The sequence below is a fragment of the Schistocerca gregaria genome, unplaced genomic scaffold (assembly GCF_023897955.1).
Source record: "Schistocerca gregaria isolate iqSchGreg1 unplaced genomic scaffold, iqSchGreg1.2 ptg000393l, whole genome shotgun sequence".
Classification (NCBI taxonomy): domain Eukaryota; kingdom Metazoa; phylum Arthropoda; class Insecta; order Orthoptera; family Acrididae; genus Schistocerca; species Schistocerca gregaria.
In genome coordinates, this window is record NW_026061832.1 from 467430 (window position 1) to 487752 (window position 20323).

Sequence of the window (20323 nt, forward strand, 5' to 3'; positions counted from 1 at the left end):
TATAGCTATTACAAAGCCACAATCCTAGCATTTCATCCATAAGCCTATGTGATTTATTCCTGAAAGAAGCCGCAGAAAGCTCCCCTCACAATACTATCACTTTTCCAGTATAATTACTAATGAGCCACAATCATCTCATCTCATTCGTAGTCCTATGTGAATTATTTCCAAAAGAAACTGTAAAAAGCTTTCCGACCAATACCACGAGTTTTGATACAGTTACTAAAAAGCCACAATCATTGCATTTCATTCATAGTCATATGTGAATTATTTCTGAAAGGAGCTTCAGAAAACTCCCCTCACAATACTATCATCCTGTTGGTATAGTTACTACAAAGCCACAATCATCACACTTCATCCAAAACCCTATGTGAATTATTTCTGAAAGAAGCTCCAGCAAGCTCCTCTCACTCTATTACACTGTGTTGGTATGGTTACTACAAAGCAACAGTCATCCCATTTCATCCATAATCCTAAGTGCTTTATGGGACAGAAGCTGCACAAAGCCCCCTCACAATACAATCATTTTGTTGGTTTCCTGAATGAGATTTTCACTCTGCAGCGGAGTGCGCATTGATATGAAACTTCCTAGCAGATTAAAACTGTGTGCCCTACCGAGACTCGAACTCAGAAACTTTGCCTTTTGTGGGCAAGTGCTCTACCATCTGAGCTACCAAAGCATGACTTATGCCCGGTCCTCACAACTTTAATTCTGCCAGTATCTCGGCTCCTACCTTCCAAACTTTACAGATGCTCTCCTGCGAACCTTGCAGAATTAGCACTCCTGAAAGAAAGGATATTGCGGAGACATGGCTTAGCCACAGCCTGGGGGATGTTTCCGGAATGAGATTTTCACTCTGCAGTGGAGTGTGCACTGATATGAAACTTTCTGGCAGATTAAAACTGTTCTGGAAACATCCCCCAGGCTGTGGCTAAGCCATATCTCTGCAGTATCCTTTCTTTCAGGAGTGCTAGTTCTGCAAGGTTCACAGGAGAGCTTCTGTAAAGTTTGGAAGATAGGAGACGAGATACTGGCAGAAGTAAAGCTGTGAGGACCTGTATCTTCATTAGGGTGATACCCATATGCATCTGCTTCCCACTTACTTACTGTTTTTAGAGTGTCATATGCCTGTAACGCTATCAGGTGGCGTCCGACATCACAGTGGGCAGTGGTCATAATGTTTTGGCTCATCGGTGTATAGGGGATCTATACAAGGGAGATATAACTGAGGGCAACATCATACAAATAGTAGAAGAGACAGATGAAGATAACAAGGGAGATATACTGTGAGAAGCATTTGACTGAGCACTGAAGACTCACACTGAAACAAGGAAACAAGTACCCAGGGGTAGACAACATTCTGTCAAAACTACCGATAGCATTGGGAGAGACAACAATGACAAAATTATTCCATTTGCTGTGCTAGATGTACGAAACTGGTGAAATATCCACAAATTTCACTAAGAATGTATTAATTTCGCTTCCAAAGAAATAAGGTGCTGAGAAGTGTGAATATTCCCAAACTGTCAGTTTAGGAATTTGTCGTTGCAGAATACAAACACAAATTCTTTATAAAAGGACCAAAAAGCAGCAGATACTGACTTCATAGAAGATAACTTTGGATTCTGGAGTAATGTAGGACCACATGTGACAATACTGACCCTACAACTTATCTTAGAAGATGCATTAAGGAAAGGCAAACCTATGTTTCTACCATTTGTAGACTTAGAGAAAGCTTTTGACAATGTTGACTGGAATACTCTCCTTCAAATTATGAAGCAGGGATGAAATACAGGGAGTGAAACACTATTTAAAATTTTTACAGAACCAGATGGCAGCTATAACAGTTGAGGGGCATGAAAGGGAAGAAGTGGTTGGGGAGCAAGTGACACAGGGTTGTAGCCTATACGTGACGTTATTCAAACTGTATATTGGGCAACCAGTAAAAGAAACAAAAGAAAAGTTCAGAATAGGAATTAAAATACATGGAGAAGAAATAAAAACATTGAGGTTTGCTGACAACATTGTAATTCTGTCAGAGACAGCAAAGGACCTGCAAGAGCAGTTGCACGGAATGGACAGTTCTTGAAAGGAAGATATGATATGAACATAAACAAAAGCAAAAGAAGATAATGGAATGTAGTCAAATTAAATCAGGTGATGTGAGGGAATTAGATTAATGAATGAGACACTTAAAGATGATGATTTTTGCTATTTGGGCAGCAAAATCGCCAATGATGTTCAAGGTAGAGATGATATAAAATCTAGGCAGACAATGGAGAGGAAAGTGTTTCTGAAGAAGAGAAATTTTGGAGCATTGAATATAAACTTAGGTTGTAGAGTAATTGCACTTTATGCAAGACACCTTTGTAGCTTTGTTTTCAGTGAGACATTTTTCAGCACTTTTTTTTGCTATCTTCAGATAGTACAGAAAATGCTGAAACAGGTTTGTGTGAAAACACAGCTATGAACATGCCCGAAAAAAAAAGAGAGGGGAAATTTCTCTCTAATTTTCTTAGACACAGAAATAAAGACAACTGAAGTATTCACAACATGGAACTGCAATATTCACAACATGTTTGTAGATTTAGGTGTTACAAAGATTTTTCTGGAAACATTTGTATTGATTGTTGGTATATACGAAGTGAAACATGGATATCAAACAGCTTAGACAGGATGAGAATAGAAGCTTCTGAAATGTGGTGCTACAGATGTATGCTGAACATAAGATGGGTGAATGGACTTGGAGAGAAAAGAAATTTCCTACACAAGCTGACTAAAAGAAAGGATTAGTGGACAGGATGCATTCTAAGATGTTAACGGATCACTAGTTTAGCACTGGAGAGAAGTGTGGAGCAGTGGCACCACACCAGTATCGTATATTAAGATCCACATAAGACTTTTGGTAACTTTATTTACAAAATTCTGATGATTAAGTTCATACTTTATGCAAAGTCTTACGAGTTAATAGGTATATTTTGAAGGAAAGATCACTTTCAAATTAAAGGGCTATTTTTCCTCTTTTCAGTAAACTTAACTATCTTAACAGATATCCAATATAATAGAGGGAAACATTCCACATGGTAAAAATATACATAAAAAACAAAGATGCTGTGACTCACCAAATGATAAAACACTGGTAGACAGACGCAATAAATAATACACAAATACACACACAAATTTCAAGCTTTCGCAACCCAAGGTTGCTTCAACTTTGGGTTGTGAAAGTTTGGAATTTGTGTGTGTGTTTGTGTATTTTTTATTGTGTCTATCTACCAGCACTTCCTCATTTGGTAAGTCACAGCAACTTTCTTTGTTATATGCATTAAAAGATATTGATAATTGTTAGTTTAACTTTATCCAGATTTGTAGTGCCAGTTATGGACATATTGCTGTGAATTTCCAGGATCTGTTGATACACTTTTGATCATCTGATTTTTCTAATTTCTATTGACACCAGTACTAATGAGCAAGAGTCCTGAATTAAAAATTACAGATTTTTCAGTAACTACATTTTAATAAGCAAGTTGGGTCCCATAATAATAATAAGCCCTTGATTTCCAATGCATAGGCATAAATTAGAATTGAACTTTTGAATAGACGCTGCTCATGCGAAGTAACATACTGCTACAAACAAAATATAATGACATTATCCACAGCCAATAAAACTTAGCCTTCTGGCTCACAGGTTTTGTAAACAATAATAAATTAACACAGTTCATTAATACCATAGAAGAAATCTGTTTACGGCCTACATTCACTCCACTCTCTTGATTCTGATGTTAATCTTCTTCAGGTATGGCTTCAGTTTAGCTAGGCTGCATTCTAGACCACTCTTGGGAATTATTTGTGTTGCCTCTCCATTCATTTAAGTCAGGCTGAGAGAACTTATTTTACAATTATGAGCAATAAATATCATTATGTGTGTGTTTCAGTTTTATTTAATGATATTTGTGTTTACAACAACCATTCTTTGCCATGTTTTACTTAACTGTATGTGAAACAACTTTTGATCACTTCATCTGTATTGTGTGCACATTTACTTTCTGAAGACATAATAAGTATTGTGCTCCATGGATGTCCATACTAAGTACCTGTCTGCATACATCATTAGAAACTGTAAGAGATCTGGTCATCCCAAATAGGATCTTAAAGACATGATTAAAGATTGGTGAGCTCATAATTTTGACCTTATAAAAGAAACTTCTGGCTATCCATTTTAAGGACGGAACTATCAACAGCAATTTCAGGTGCTGATCCTCTGAAACTGTACAGCTTCTGAACGGCTTGTATCACAACTATTGATGTAACATAACATCTATGGTATATTTTCTATTGTCTTCTGCAATGAAGTTCCCATTCTATCCATTACATGGTTTAACCTTACTTGAACCATCATCATGATGATGAACATCTGAATAATTTAGTGGGTTCTGAACCTGAAACATGAAACAGTAGAGGACTACAAATACGACAGTGGGAACTCATCTTCAGTGCTGTGTGAAAGATCATGCACAAAAATCCTTGTGGGATAGTGTTGCTAACAACTATTGTTTCGTTTTAGTTAACTTCAGTGCTAGTAAACAGTCACTATTACTCAATAGATATTAAAACTGAAAAGAAGTAAATTTTTGGAAATTTGTAGAATCTGATCACAGATGAAAGAAAATAGAAATAATCTTAAATATATGTTCTTGATTATTAGCATTATTTTCAGAGAGAGATAACAGAAATAAGATTGAGCCCACAGTGTTATAAATGTTTCAAAGCCAGAAGCTTCTTCAAGGAAATGCACCCAACTGTAGAGCTTTTCTTTGACGGTAGACAATGATAATCCCATTCCTTAATAGAATGTTGATACCTTGCATATTGGCTGCATATTAATAATCATAACAAATCTTCATCAGAGCAAGGAAAACAAACACAAAAGCACACAAGCTCTGGCACCCAAGACCAGACTGCAAGCAGAAGCACATGGTGGGAGAAGCAAACAGGTGGTAGGGAAGGAGGAGAATGGGGCAGGGAGAGATAGCAGGGTAGGGGGACAGTTATGTGCTGCTTGTGGACGGTTACATGGACAAAGCGGGGAGAGGGTACGGCAGCTAGTTGGAGTCAGGAGATTAGACAGATGTCGGCAGGGGGGGCGGGAGGGCCATCAGAAAAGGAGGTAGCTATAAAAACTGTGGGTGCATTACCGGAATTGTGTTCTGGAATGGGAACAAAGAATGGTATAGTTTGGTGGTAGACAGTGACTAATGAAGGTTGAGGGTTACTTAAATGTAGGCTATACTGTAGGGAGAGTTCCCACTAGTGCAATTCAGAAAAGTTGGTGTTGGTGGGAAGAATCCAGAAGGCACAGGCTGTGAAGCAGTCACTGAAATGACAAATATCATGCTGCGCAACATGCTCAGCAATTGATTGGCCCAACTGTTTCTTCATCACAGGATTTTGGTTGTCATTCATGTGAACATACATTTCGTCAGTTGCCGTGTCGACATAAAATACAGCTCAGTGGTTGCAGCTTAGCTTTTAGATCACATGACTGGTTTCACAGGTAGCATTGTCTTTGATTGGACAAGTGACAATTGTGAGTGGACTGGAGTAGGTGGTGGAGGGAGGATGTATGGGACAAGTCTTGCATCTATGTCTATTACAGGGGCATGAGCCACGAGGTAAAGGGCAGCGAGCAGGGGTTGTGTAGTAGTGATAATATCTAGGTTCAGTGGTCAGTGGAATATTATTGTGGAAGGGATGTAAAAGATAGTGCTTAATACATTCCCCATTCCAGGGTACTGTGATATATATTTTTGGTTTGTAAATAAAGCTTCCTTTTCCTTCTGCTAGTTACTTTATTTATCCCATATGTGTTTCGCCTTCTCCTGTTCTAAGGCATCATCAGTGGGATATATAATGATACAATTTTGTTACTTTTAGATTATTAAACAGTTCACTTTGTAAAAAAAAGTAATTACTTATGATTTGCTAATTTTCTTATCCTCACATCTGGTCTGAAGGTCACACTACCACTTTTATCACTGCCATATAATCACATCTTTGTGTTCTCACCTTCCATACACCATTCACCATATTTCTCACCTTTTTGTGGTCGACTATTGTTCTTTTGTCACTCGATACAACTATTTCGTCGTACACTGTTTTTCTCAACGTAAATATTGCAACTACATTATTTGTTTCATCTTCTTTGAGAAGTTTACCTATTTGTTGCAAATGTAACGAAGTATATGTTTGAGACTAACTTCTATTTCTAATGTTTATACTGCGTGTGCGTATGATTGAGAGAGAGGGAGGGAGGGGGATAGAGCTGATGAGTTTTAATTTGGGTGGGGGGGGGGGGGGGGCAGTGGAGGCGGGAGTACAAGCTATTAGTGAGTGGTTGAAAATTTTGGTGACAGCGACAGCTGATTTGACTTTTCCTTTCAACATTCTGTGGAGGGGTTCATGGATTTTTTGGATTCTATTATTATTATATTGGACTGTATTATTCTATTAATCCTTTTTGCAGATGGTATTCTATTATTTTAAATAATGAATGGCTTGGCATATGTACTTGGTCATTCAACAGGATTTTCCCTTCTGCTTTGGTTTTCTGTATGTGGTAATTTTCTTGCATTATTAGGAGGTGTTGTTTTACTGTCGATTCTAATTACTTTATGTCATTGTCTCTAGTGGTTGGTTTGTGGTCATTTTCTCTTAGGCATTCTGCAAATGTGATGTGGTTTGTCCCATATTTCCAAACTCTCATGTGTTTTTTGTATCTGACATCAAATGTTCCCCTGTTTGCTCTATGTAACTGCCTTCACAAGTGTTACACTGTAGCTGGTATATACCTGCTTTCTGGTATATGTCTCTGTTATTTGTCAGTTTTGGGGTGTATTTTTGAATAGAACTGTCTATTGTGTCTGCTATGTTTATTCCTTATCTTTTGAAAATGTTGGTGATTTGATAGGTGAGTTTGCATTTGTATGTCATTGTGTATCATCTACTGTTTTCTTTCAACTTTTTCTGATTATCCTGTGCAGTTGTTATGAGACTGCATGTTTGTGTTTGGTTCTGTTGTGTTGTTGTCTGTGGTTTGGAGCTTTCTGCTTTTATTTTACTTTTAATTTTGTTGTTAAGCTTGGTTACTGTGTTACTGTTGTAACCATTACTTTGTGCCTCCTGCATCATTATGTCCAATTCTTTTTGGTAGCCTTCTTTGGCAAGTGGTACTGTGTTGAGTCTGTGGAGCATGTGTTGAAGTGCTGTTTGCTTTTGTGTGAGCGGGTGGTTAGAGGATTGAGGAATCATATTGTCTGTTGCTGTGGGTTTACGGTAAATTTCAAACATATGCTTATGGTTCTGTTTTTTTATTGTTATATCCAGGAAGTTAATTTGGTTGTTCTGTTCTCTTTCAATTGTGAATTTTATATTTTTATGGATCTTGCTGATGTCAGTATGTAGTTTTTCAAATTTTCTTTGTGGTACATCTGTTAAGCAAAGGATGTCATCCATGTATCTGAACCAGTATAATATGTTGTATTCTTTTGCAAATATTTTTGTGAAAATGATCTGTTAAATGTGGTTTACAAAAATATCTGCTAAGGCTTCTGAAACTGGGGACCCAATTGGTAATCCATCTTCTTCTAAATAAAATTCATTACTGAATTTGAAGTAATTTCGTTGTGTTATGAGCTTTATTACTGTGCATATTTCCTTAATCTGTTCATCAGGAAGGTGACTATAAGTTTTCAGGTACTTATGTATAATTTCTATTACTTCTGGTACTCCTGGCCGGTGTGACCAAGCAATTCTAGGCGCATCAGTCAGGAACCACGCAGCCACTAAGGTTGCAGTTTCGAATCCTGCCTCAGGAATGACTGTGTGTGTGTTGTCCTTAGGTTAGTTAGGTTAAAGTAGCTCTAAGATCTAAGGGACTGATGACTTCAGATGTTAAGTCCCATAGTGCTCAGAGCCATTTGAACTATTTCTGGTACTGGTATGTTGCAATACATGTTTTCTATAACAAATGAAAGGAGGGTTATATCTTTTGTTCGTTGTATTTGCTGTGAAGTGTTTTTAATAGTTCTGTCTTCTTGTAATTTGAAATTTTCAGACAGAAATTTTAACATGTATCCTGCAAGCTTTAATGTGGGGGGATTTTCTAACATCCAGTATTGGCCTCACAGAAGATTCGGTTTGTGGATTTTTGGTTGGCTTTGGAGAACCAGCGCAGTGGGACTGATCTATGACAACTTTCTTTTCTCCATGTTATCCAGTATGATGTCAATATTTTTCAGAGTGTTTTTTTTTTTTTTTTTTTTTTACTTTTGTCTTTAATCTGAATGTCATGTCTGATTTTAAATTTGTAATGCTATTTTGTAAAATGATTTCTTGTGTTTTGTCAATGTATTGTTCTTGGTGTATCAGTAATATTGTGGTCCCCTTGTCTCCTTTTAAAATGTTGTTGTTGTTGATGTTGTTGTGGTCTTCAGTCCTGAGACTGGTTTGATGCAGCTCTCCATGCTACTCTATCCTGTGCAAGCTTCTCCATCTCCCAGTACCTACTGCAACCTACATCCTTCTGAATCTGCTGAGTGTATTCTTCTCTTGGTCTCCCTCTATGATTTTTACCCTCCACGCTGCCCTCCAATACTACATTGGTGATCCCTTGATGCCTCAGAACATGTCCTACCAACGGATCCCTTCTTCTAGTCAAGTTGTGCCACAACTTCTCTTCTCCCCAATCCTATTCAATACCTTCTCATTAGTTATGTGATCTACCCATCTAATCTTCAGCATTCTTCTCTAGCACCACATTTCGAAAGCTTCTATTCTCTTCTTGTCCAAACTAGTTATCATCCATGTTTCACTTCCATACATGGCTACACTTTATACAAATACTTTCAGGAAAGAGTTCCTGACACTTAAATCTATACTCGATGTTAACAAATTTCTCTTCTTTATAAACGCTCTCCGTGCCATTGCCAGTCTACATTTTATATCCTCTCTACTTCAACCATCATCAGTTATTTTGCTCCCCAAATAGCAAAACTCATTTACTACTCTAAGTGTCTCATTTCCTAATCTATTTCCCTCAGCATCACCCAACTTTATTCGACTACATTCCTTTATCCTCATTTTGCTTTTGTTGATGTTCATCTTATATCCTCGTTTCAGGACACTGTCCATTCCATTCAACTGCTCTTCCAAGTCCTTTGCTGACTCTGACAGAATTACAATGTCATCGGCGTACCTCAAAGTTTTTATTACTTTGCCATGGATTTTAATACCTACTCTGAATTTTTCTTTTGTTTCCTTTACTTCTTGCTCAATATACAGATTGAATAACATCAGTGAGAGGCTACAACCCTGTCTCACTCCCTTCCCAACCACTGCTTCCCTTTTATGCCCCTCGACTCTTATGACTGCCATCTGGTTTCTGTACAAATTGCAAATAGCCTTTCGCTCCCTGTATTTTACCCCTGCCACCTTTAGAATTTGAAAGAGAGTATTCCAATCAACATTGTCAAAAGTTTCTCTAAGTCTACAAATGCTAGAAACATAGGTTTGCCTTTCCTTAATCTTTCTTCTAAGATAAGTCGTAAGGTCAGTATTGCCTCATGTGTTCCAGTATTTCTACGGAATCCAAACTGATCTTCCCCGAGGTCGGCTTCTACTAGTTTTTCCATTCGTCTGTAAAACTTTCGTGTTAGTATTTTGCAGCTGTCACGTATTAAACTGATTGTTTGGTAATTTTCTCATCTGTCAACACCTGCTTTCTTTGGGATTGGAATTATTATTTTAAAAAGATAACATTTTGTTTTTGTAGTTTTTTCCTAGTTTATCCTAGTGTTGCAGATCTGAGTTTTTGTTGTTTTTGTGTTGTTGCATTTGGATGCTGGTTATTATATTCTGGATTTCTTTTTTTACTGGTTCTCTAGTTAATCCAATGCTGACACTGCTATTTTCATTCCTATCATCCCTTGTCAAAACACTTTATGCTTCTATAATTAGATTTCCTAAGGAACCTTCATCTTTTTCTAAATTTACATTGTATTTTCATCCTTTCTCCAACAGCTGTCTTTCTTTACTGTTTAACAGTGTGTCCGTAAGGTTCACTAATCTTGGGTAGAATTTGTGTGTGTGAGTAAAGGTAATATGTTGTAACTGGAGTTTTTTGAGTAGGTTGATCTTTCTTCTATTAACTGTTTCTATTCTTTGTGCACCAGTTTTGAAAGCTTTTTGACCCTGTTGACCAGATGGGAGAAAAGTTTCATATGATTTATGGTGTCTGCGAGTTGTAAATATGTCTTATACAACTCATAATTTAACTCTTGTTTTTTAGAGTCTTAGGGATTTTATCTCGTATTTTAACCATATTTTCTGAGCAGAATGCATTGCTTTTTGCGTGGTGGTTGAAGTGTTTTTAATTTTTACATTGATTATTTAGGTACCAGATTGTTACATTTGCATATGTTGTTGAATTTTGTGCGTTGTATTGTTTTATGGATGTTCAGATGAATCTTCTGAATTTCTGGTATGGGCCATGTGGAAATGCCTGGCATGGCATGAATAACAAGTCTGTTTGTGTGGCCATCCTCTGCAGCAAGCATATAAAAATTTGTTTTGTAAATAAAGCTGCCTTATCCTGCTGCTAGTTACTTTATTTATCCCATACACTTTTCACATTCTCCTGTTCTAAGGTATCATCAGTGGGATTTATAACGATACAGTTGTGTTAGTTTTATATTATTAAACAGTTAAATTCACAATTTTTTTTAAAAAGAGTAACTACTTACATTTTGGTGATTTGCGTTTTCTCACATGTGCCTATCAGCAAGTTCATGGCCAGGGATAATGACGTGTCCTGGGGTCCACTGAAAAACCACGGAATGGCTCCCAAACAGGCGACGTGGAAACTGCTTCTGGAGATAGGCATTCTCTGAAGCTGACCTACATTCTGTCTTACACCATGGGGTTTTCTGGCTTTGGGAGATGGAATGGCATAACAGCACACGCAACAAACTGCATGCCATTAAGGAGGCTATGAATGTGTGGAAGTCTTCCAGGCAGGCCTCTCCCAGGGAATCAGTCATCCTCTGCCGGCTCTGCATTGACTATATGAGGCTAATGCATGGTTAACTACTCTGTTGCGAGAAGCCACCTAAGTCTCGCTGTGGCTTCCAAATGACAGTTGTCCACCTCTTCCTGGACTACTCACATTTAGCCGCTCTGTGACCGACTGTCAACTTTCCCTCCAACCTGCCTTCGGTGTTGGACACAGTGACTCCACAGCAGTTTTAGTTTTACATTTTATCCGTGAGAGTGGGTTTTATACTTATATGTAGGGTTTAGTGTATCCTTTGACCCTCTGTGTCCTCCAGCCTAGTGCTGTACGGTTGAGATTTTAATGTGTTGCAGAGTCACTGGCTTTGCCTTTCTATCCTCGTGGTTGCCAGCCACTGTAATCTGCTTTCATGTTTTACTCTCTTCTGTTGTTTTCTTGTCCTCTTTTGTTCCTTTTAGTGTTCATAGTGTGCCCTTCATTCTTGTGGCTTTTCCTTTCTTTCTGTTTTGTGTTACACATTTCATCCGTTTTATTCTCACTCTTGTGGCATTGCTTTTTAGGAACATTGGTGAGGCAGATGGGGTGATAGCTGTCAACATCAAGTGAGTTTTTAGACAATCTCACCATAGCCGGTTGAAGATGATGATTATATGTCACTTGCAGTCAGATGAGATATGTTTAATCACCTGGCTGTGGGTGCGGTCAGGCCCAGGAACTGTGTCGGTGCAATGTGCAAGAGCACTGAAGAGCTTCCACTTTGTAAATGGGGCATTATAGGATTCACCACAGCATGTAGTGCATTAGAGTACATTACCTTTCAGCCACCATTCCAGTGTGCGAAACCTTGGGGGGTGATTATCCAATGCAGTGCCCGGCAAAGTGCCTGGCAATCACATTTGTGTCGGTACATAACTCGCCATTTATGGTAACACCAGGGACAGCCATTGAGACTTGGTACCCAAAGAGACATTTGATCTTTTTCCAGACTTTGGAAGACATGTGGCCTCCAATGGTGGAGACTTATCTCTCCCAACACCACTCCTTCTGTTGTTCGATAAGGTAGCGAACACTGGCACGGAGCCATTTAAAGACTATGATGTGCTCCAGGGAAGGGTGCCACTTACGGGCTGTAAAGCATGCAGACACTCCTCAATTGCCTGAATGATTTGCGGCGACCACCAAGTGACTGCCTTACTCCTTGGGCACCCTAAAGAGCGAGGGATTCCGTTTTCTGTGACAGAAACAATTGTGCTAGTCATCTGCTCAACCATCACATCGATGTTACAATATGGGGGAGATTCAACGGTGACAGCTAAGGTGAAAGTTACCCAGTTAGCCTTGTTCAAAGCCCATCTGGGCAGGCATCTGTGTGCCTGATGCTGGGGCACTGCCAGGAAGATGGGGAAGTGCTCACTACCACACAGGTAGTCATGTGCCCTTCAGTGGATAGATGGGAGATGTCCTGGGCTGCAGATTGATACGTCAATGGCTGAGTAACTCCCATGAGCCACACTGAAGCATGTGGTGGCCCCAGTATTTAAGAGTCAGAGGTCAAATTGCAACAGTAAATTTCGACAACTCTGCCTCGCCCAGTAACTATGGTACCACCCCACAAGGGGTTATGGGCATTAAAATCTCCCGAGGAAGGAAAGGTTTAGGCAGTTTAATAATTAGTGCAGCTAATACATTCAGGGGTACTGCACCATCTAGATGAAGATACACATTGCAGACAGTTATTTCGTGCATCATGTTTATTCTGACAGCCACAGCTTCAAGAGAGTTTTGAAGGGGCACATGTTCACTACAGACTGAGTTTAGAACATAAACGCAAACTCCACCTGTCAATCGATTATAGTCACTGTGGTTGCTGTAATATGCCTTATAGTGACGGAGGGCAGGGAACCAGGTTTCCTGGAGGGCAATGCAGATACCAGGTTTAAACCTCAACAGTTGCTGTAGCTCAGCCAGGCAGTGGATAAAACCACCACAGTTCCACTGGACGATGACATCGTGAGACTGGGAAGGCACGGAAAATTCAGTGAAGCACTGTACGGCTCACAGTCACCTGCTTCCACTGATTTATTGCCTGAATAGTTTATATCCATCATGTGAGAGGGTCTAGTGAGATCTACACTCCTGGAAATGGAAAAAAGAACACATTGACACCGGTGTGTCAGACGCACCATACTTGCTCCGGACACTGCGAGAGGGCTGTACAAGCATTGATCACACGCACGGCACAGTGGACACACCAGGAACCGTGGTGTTAGCCGTCGAATGGCGCTAGCTGCGCAGCATTTGTGCATCGCCGCCGTCAGTGTCAACCAGTTTGCCGTGGCATACGGAGCTCCATTGCAGTCTTTAACACTGGTAGCATGCCGCGACAGCATGGACGTGAACCGTATGTGCAGTTGACGGACGTTGAGCGAGGGCGTATAGTGGGCATGCGGGAGGCCGGGTGGACATACCGCCGAATTGCTCAACACGTGGGGCGTGAGGTCTCCACAGTACATTGATGTTGTCGCCAGTGGTCGGCAGAAGGTGCACATGCCCGTCAACCTGGGACCGGACCGCAGCGATGCACGGATGCACGCCAAGACCATAGGATCCTACGCAGTGCCGTAGGGGACCGCACCGCCACTTCCATCAAATTAGGGACACTGTTGCTCCTGGGGTATCGGCGAGGACCATTCGCAACCGTCTCCATGAAGCTGGGCTACGGTCCCGCACACCGTTAGGCCGTCTTCCGCTCACGCCCCAACATCGTGCTGCCAGCCTCCAGAGGTGTTGCGACAGGCGTGAATGGAGGGACGAATGGAGATGTGTCGTCTTCAGCGATGAGAGTAGCTTCTGCCATGGTGCCAATGATGGTCGTATGCGTGTTTGGTGCCGTGCAGGTGAGCGCCACAATCAGGACTGCATACGACCGAGGCACACAGGGCCAACACCCAGCATCATGGTGTGGGGAGCAATCTCTTACACTGGCTGTACACCTCTGGTGATCGTCGAGGGAACACTGAATAGTGCACGGTACATCCAAACCGTCATCGAACCCATCGATCTACCATTCCTAGACCAGCAAGGGAACTTGCTGTTCCAACAGGACAATGCACGTCCGCATGTATCCCCTGCCACCCAACGTGCTCTAGAAGGTGTAAGTCAACTACCCTGGCCAGCATGTTTCCCACTAGAAGATACCTAGGAATGGAGTGACCCAAGGGACCACTTCCTAGGGAGAGAAGCTGAAGAACACTTACGCTTCTCCAGCTCCAGCCTTGATTGTTGCGCAATGATGGCGGCGGTGGGGGCGGGGGGGGGGGGGGGGGTGGGGCGGGGGTCGTGTTGCTCCTCAAGTAGGTGGTGCAGGATCAACAGGGATGGAAATGCTCTCCAACATCAGGGGGGCAGGGGAGTCTACCAGCTCTGAGAGGTGACCTGGTTTGGCACAGCTCATGGTGTCAGAACTGTTGTAGGGGTGGTGCAAGACTATGTCATACACACAGAATGCATGTGTTCAAATTTTCTCTTAGCCTCAGTGTAGGTCATTCAGTCCAGGGTCTTGTACTCCATGATTCTCCTTTCTTTCTGGAGAATCCTGCTGTCAGGTGAGCAAGGTGAATGGTGCTCTCTGCAGTTGACACACGTGGAAGGCAGTGCACATGGAGTATTGTGATGTGGTGGGCAACCACAATCTTGGCTTGTGACACTGGAAGTAGTGCGGGAAAACATATTGCTGAACTTCCAGCACTTAAAGCACCGAGTTGGGGGATGGATACAGGTCTTTACATCACACCAGTAGACCATCACCTTGACCTTCTTGAACAATGTATCACCCTCAAAGGCCAATATGAAGGCACCGCTGGCAACCTCATTATCCTTCCGACCCCTGTGGACATGCTGGATGAAATTTACACCTCGTCACTCTAAATTGGCATGCAGCTCAATTTCGGACTGCAAAACAATGTCTCTGTGAAATGTGATACCCTGGACCACATTTAAGCTCTTACTTGTACTTTTGTGTGTTGAATTGTGCTTGTGATAGCTTAGAAACTGCTGGTGTTTCACCACCAGCAAGAGATGATGGACTGCGCTTCATCGTTTGTCATCCACCCTGATGCCGCCCACTCTGACCAGGGGCCCTCCCAACAGTTGCCATCTGATAGGATGGCCTTTGCTGGGAGTCCCGGTGCCCCAGGAGGATGGACATCTACCCCTTGGCATATCAGGGAGTTAACAGTGCAGGCATCAGCAGCACGATGCCTGTGTGGTCACGGGTCTAAAGATCTTAATTCACGAAGGACACAATGGACCTTTCAAGGCTCCCTTCTCCAATTGGCTCATTCTTTCAGAAAAGTTTGAAGAATGGAAGTCAAACCCTACAGGAGGCCATCACATAAGGGCTGAAACATGTGAAACTCCTTTTAGTCACCTTGTACGACAGGCAGGAATACCTCGGGCCTACTCTAAACCCCGGACCTGCAGGGGAGAAGGAGAATATGATATGGTTGCTCCAGTCCTGATTGTACTACCATGTCATGAGTGGAATGCTGTATCTTTGCGAGGTGGTGGGTGACTGGAGCAATAAGGCACGGGGATGTGTTGTTCTACAAAGCTGGGAAGGTATTAACAGTCTGTGAAGGCCTCAGTGAGATCCTCAGCATATTTTCAGAGGAACTGCTCATCACTACTGATGCAACAGCCATGGATGACTAGGCTGTATGGAAGGGACTTCTTGGTATAGAAAGTGTGGCAGCTGTGAAAGTGTTCTAGAAACAAGATCTGTGATCCAGACATTTTTATAAATTAGACTGAGCATCTTATGTGGTGAGAAAAAGTCAATAATTGTATCTTGGGACTTTATAATGTCAATATGTTGGTACACAGTGCAATTAAAATTCCGTTCCTTAATTTTCTATATAGTTTCAACTTTTATTCTAATACACACATCAAAAATGTTTTGCATAACCTCATTCCCTAGAGTTGGAGAGTAGAGAACCTGTACAGAAAACTGGAATAGAAAACAACATTTATGCCCTTTTTATTGCTCATAAAAACCACACACTGCATGTTGTACCACTATACAGTTATACCTTCACAGGTGGGGGTCCATATTTCTGTATACACTGGTACCTCTAATACCCAATAGCACATCCACCTGCATTGATGCATGCCTGTATTTGTCATGGCATACCATCCACAAGTTCATCAAGGCACTGTTGGTCCTGATTGTCGCAGTCCTCAACGGCGATTTGGCATAGATCCCCAAGAGTGGTTGGCGGGTCATGTTATCCATAAACAGCCATTTTCAATCCATCCCAGACAAGTTTGATGGGTTCTGTCTGGAGAGCATGCTGGCCACTCTAGTTAAACAATATAATTATCCTGAAGGAAGTCATTCATGGGGGTATGAATTCTCATCCACAACAATTAATGCCTCACGAATATGCTGAGGATATCATTGCACTATTGGTTGGAGAATGGCATTCATGTATCATACAGCCATTATGATGCCTTCCATGACCAGCAGCAACATACATCAGCCCCACATAGTGAAACTACACCTGCTGGACAGTGTGTCTTAGGTGTTCAGCTTCACCGTGTTGCCTCTAAACACATCTCCAACGATTGTGTGGTTGAAGGCGTATTTGATACTCATTAGTGAAGAGAATGTGATGCCAATCCTGAGTGGCCTGTTCAGCATGTTGTCGGACCCATCTGTAAGACACTGCATGTTGTCATGGTTGCAAAAATTAACCTCACCATGGATGTCAGGAGTGGAGTTGCCCATCATGCAGCCTGTTGTGCACAGTTTGAGTCATAACACAACATCCTGTGGCTGCACAAAAAGCATTATTCTGGCATTGCTGTCAGGGTTCCTATGAGCCACAAGCCATAGCTAGCAGTCATCCACTGCAGTAGTAGCCCTTGGGTGGCTTGAGCGGGGATTGTCATCAGTAGTTCCTGTATCTCTGTATGTCCTCTATATTTGAACACTATCACTTTGGTTCACTTCGAGATGCCTGGACACTTCCCCTGTTGAGAGCCCTTCCTAGCACAAAGTAACTAAGTGGATGTGATCAAACCACAGTATTGGCCATCTAGGCATGGCTGAACTTCAGACAACATGAGCTGTCTACCACCTTCCAGGTGGAATGACTCGAACTTATTGGCTGTTGGAGCCCCTCCGTCTAAGAGGTGCTGCTCATGCATGGTTGTATACATCTTTGGGTGGGTTTAGTGACATCTCTTAACAGTCAAAGGGACTGTGTCTGTAATACAATATCCACAGTCAACATCTATCTTCAGGAGTTCTTGGAACTGGGATGATGCAAAACTTTTCCGGCATGTGTATAAATATCCCAGCTATGCTAACAAACTCTTCAAAAAGTTTCATAGACAATACATCTTCAAATCTAGAAACCTCAGATATAGAAGTAAGGAACATTGACCTAGGCTTATCTGACCACAATGCACTTATTACAGTTTTCACACTTCCCGTAAATACAACAATAGTACATCATAGGTACAAAAGAATTTTCTCCCCTGAAAACTGCCACCAGTTTACTACCACAGTGACTGACCAATCCTCGGCATACGTATTGCCACAAACAAATACAAATGACATGTTCTCTCTTTCCATGATAGATCTGGAAATGTGCTGTCTATAAAGATTCATGAGAGTCAGCTCACATACACTTACAAACACACACTGAGAAATTTCTACACTGAAGTGAAAATTTTTTCTGACACTAAAAAGGAAAAAAAAGTATGAAACTGCAAATGTAAGTGTATAAAAAGGATAATTAATGTAGCATACATATTACATAATTATAGATTGGTAAGGGAGTCAGACAATGAATCAAGCAGAACATGGTAAATTGTTAAAGAGAACTGGGAAAAGCAGTAAGGAACAGGAGACTATACTTATATCTGGAGATAACAATCAACTAAAAAAAGAAGCATTGCTCAATTACATTATTAACTACTTTCTAAGTGTACTTGAGAAACTATTATGAACATTAACAAACAAAAGAAAATAACAGCACAAAAGTAGGCATCAGTAGGAGAATAAGTTCCACTAATGAATATGAAATGTGGAAGTAATTAATAGTCTGAGGCCAAAAATGTCTGCAGAAATGGATAAAGTGTCACAAATAAAAAAGTTGCTCCACAAATTTTGTAGCCACTGGTACATACTGCCAATTTCTCATTCAGTGAAGGTGTGTTCACACAGAGGATGAAAATTTCTAAGGTTAGAGCTCTGTTCAAAAATGGGTATTCATGCTAGGTAGAAAACTGCAGACATATGTCCCTCCTTCAATCTCTTTCATAAATCTTTAGGAAGTTGATGAAAATCAGGATCATAAGCTATCTCGACACCTCCAATCTTCTGAATTGTAATCAACACAGCTTTCATACAGGTTATAACACAGGAGCCATACAAGTCTCATGAAGGAGCCAGAAGGAATTTAGACCATAACAAAAGTGTTGTAGGAATCAACCAAGATCTTATCAATGCCTTTGATACAGTGAACCACTAAATACTCCATTAGAAACTGGAAGCTATAGCATCAAAGATATTGGCAAGGAACTAACTTAATCCTATCTACAACATAGAACACAGGTTTTGGAACTCACAGGGTCTCAAAACAGGCAAAAAATAAAGTGGCTATCAGATGCTAAGAGGGTGGCAACAGGTGTCCTGTAGGGTACTGTTCATGGCCCCACCTATAATTTCTGATCTATATAATTGACATTAAAAGCCCAAACAGTTTGTCAAAAATGATGTTATTTGCAGACCATACAACCATAATTTGGTGATGATGGAAAATCCTTATCTATTACTGCTGAAAATGTTGTGAATTCCGTGCTGCAGTGGTTTCTTCCTAATAAGTTAACATTTAATTTAAATAAAATAAATTACCTACAGTACAGTAAAGGAAATGAGAAGTATATCCTCCAGTTTTTATTGAGTGACCATGAAATAGAGAAAGTAAAGTTTACAGAATTATTGGGCATGCACACTGGCCATGTCTTCAGCTGGAAAAGCCATTGCATTTACATATCCAAAAAACTCAATTCTGCATGTTTTGCACCGAGCATAATTTATGGAATTTGTTGCAAACAATGTACACCGTTAGTGTATTTTGCTTATTTCCAGTCTGCTGCATCTTATAGAAGAATGTTCTGAGGTGTCAAAAAACCTCACTTCCAGATACTTTGAAATGACAGGAAAATGTCATTAAAATTATTAAATACAGCTCTCCACAAACACACTGCAAGCCCTTATTCATGCAGTTAATAATACTTACAGTACCATTGTTGTTCATATTCAAAAGTATGTCTGATAGAAGTACACACACAAGTAATTGACATATGAATTCAGATTTACAGAAGTACAACACACATCAGGAAGAATCTGCATGTAGAAAAATAAAAACAAAAACTCAAAACAGGTTGAGCCATTATGGAATAAAGCTGTATAACACACTGTCAATTTAGATCAAGGGAATTATGGATGACAAAAAATTTAAGTCAGAAATAAAACTTAAGTATTAAATTAATGTTTCTATATCATGGATGAGTATTTTGAATTCCTTGATGACTAATAACCTCTTGTTTTCTTTTCAGTGTCATTCAAACATGCTGTTCTCATTGTAAATATTAAATATTGTTTGTATATTCTTGTTTCTTGAAGTGTACTGCTTGTATGTCAGAATTGTTATAGGGCACATCTAATACCAATCCATTAGTCCATTATGAAATTTTTTAAACACATTGTATAATGTTAATTTCATATTAGTTATATTAACATCTAGAATTGTGATGTATGTATGCTGTATCTAATTATGACAATACCTACATCATATATGTGATGCAAAGGATACTATGGTGAACAGGAATTACTAACTTAAATCTGAACACACATTTCTTTTTGTAAATAATAAAGAAAAAACACAAACTAGGAAATGATCAGAAAGTAATTATATGTACAAATTAACTTGGAATTTCAATGTAAAATGACTTTCTCCACATCATTACAATCTGTCATGTAAAATTGTCCATGGAATGAGCAACTAACTAACTTTATAATGGGTCACTGATGAAGACGGAGTAGTTTCTTCTTTTATTTCTTTGATACACTAATAATAACACACAAATGGGGAAAAACATTAAGCCGTTTTCAAGATTTTTAGTGTTGTTGTTGTTGTTGTTGTTGTTGTGATCTTCAGTCCTGAGACTGGTTTGATGCA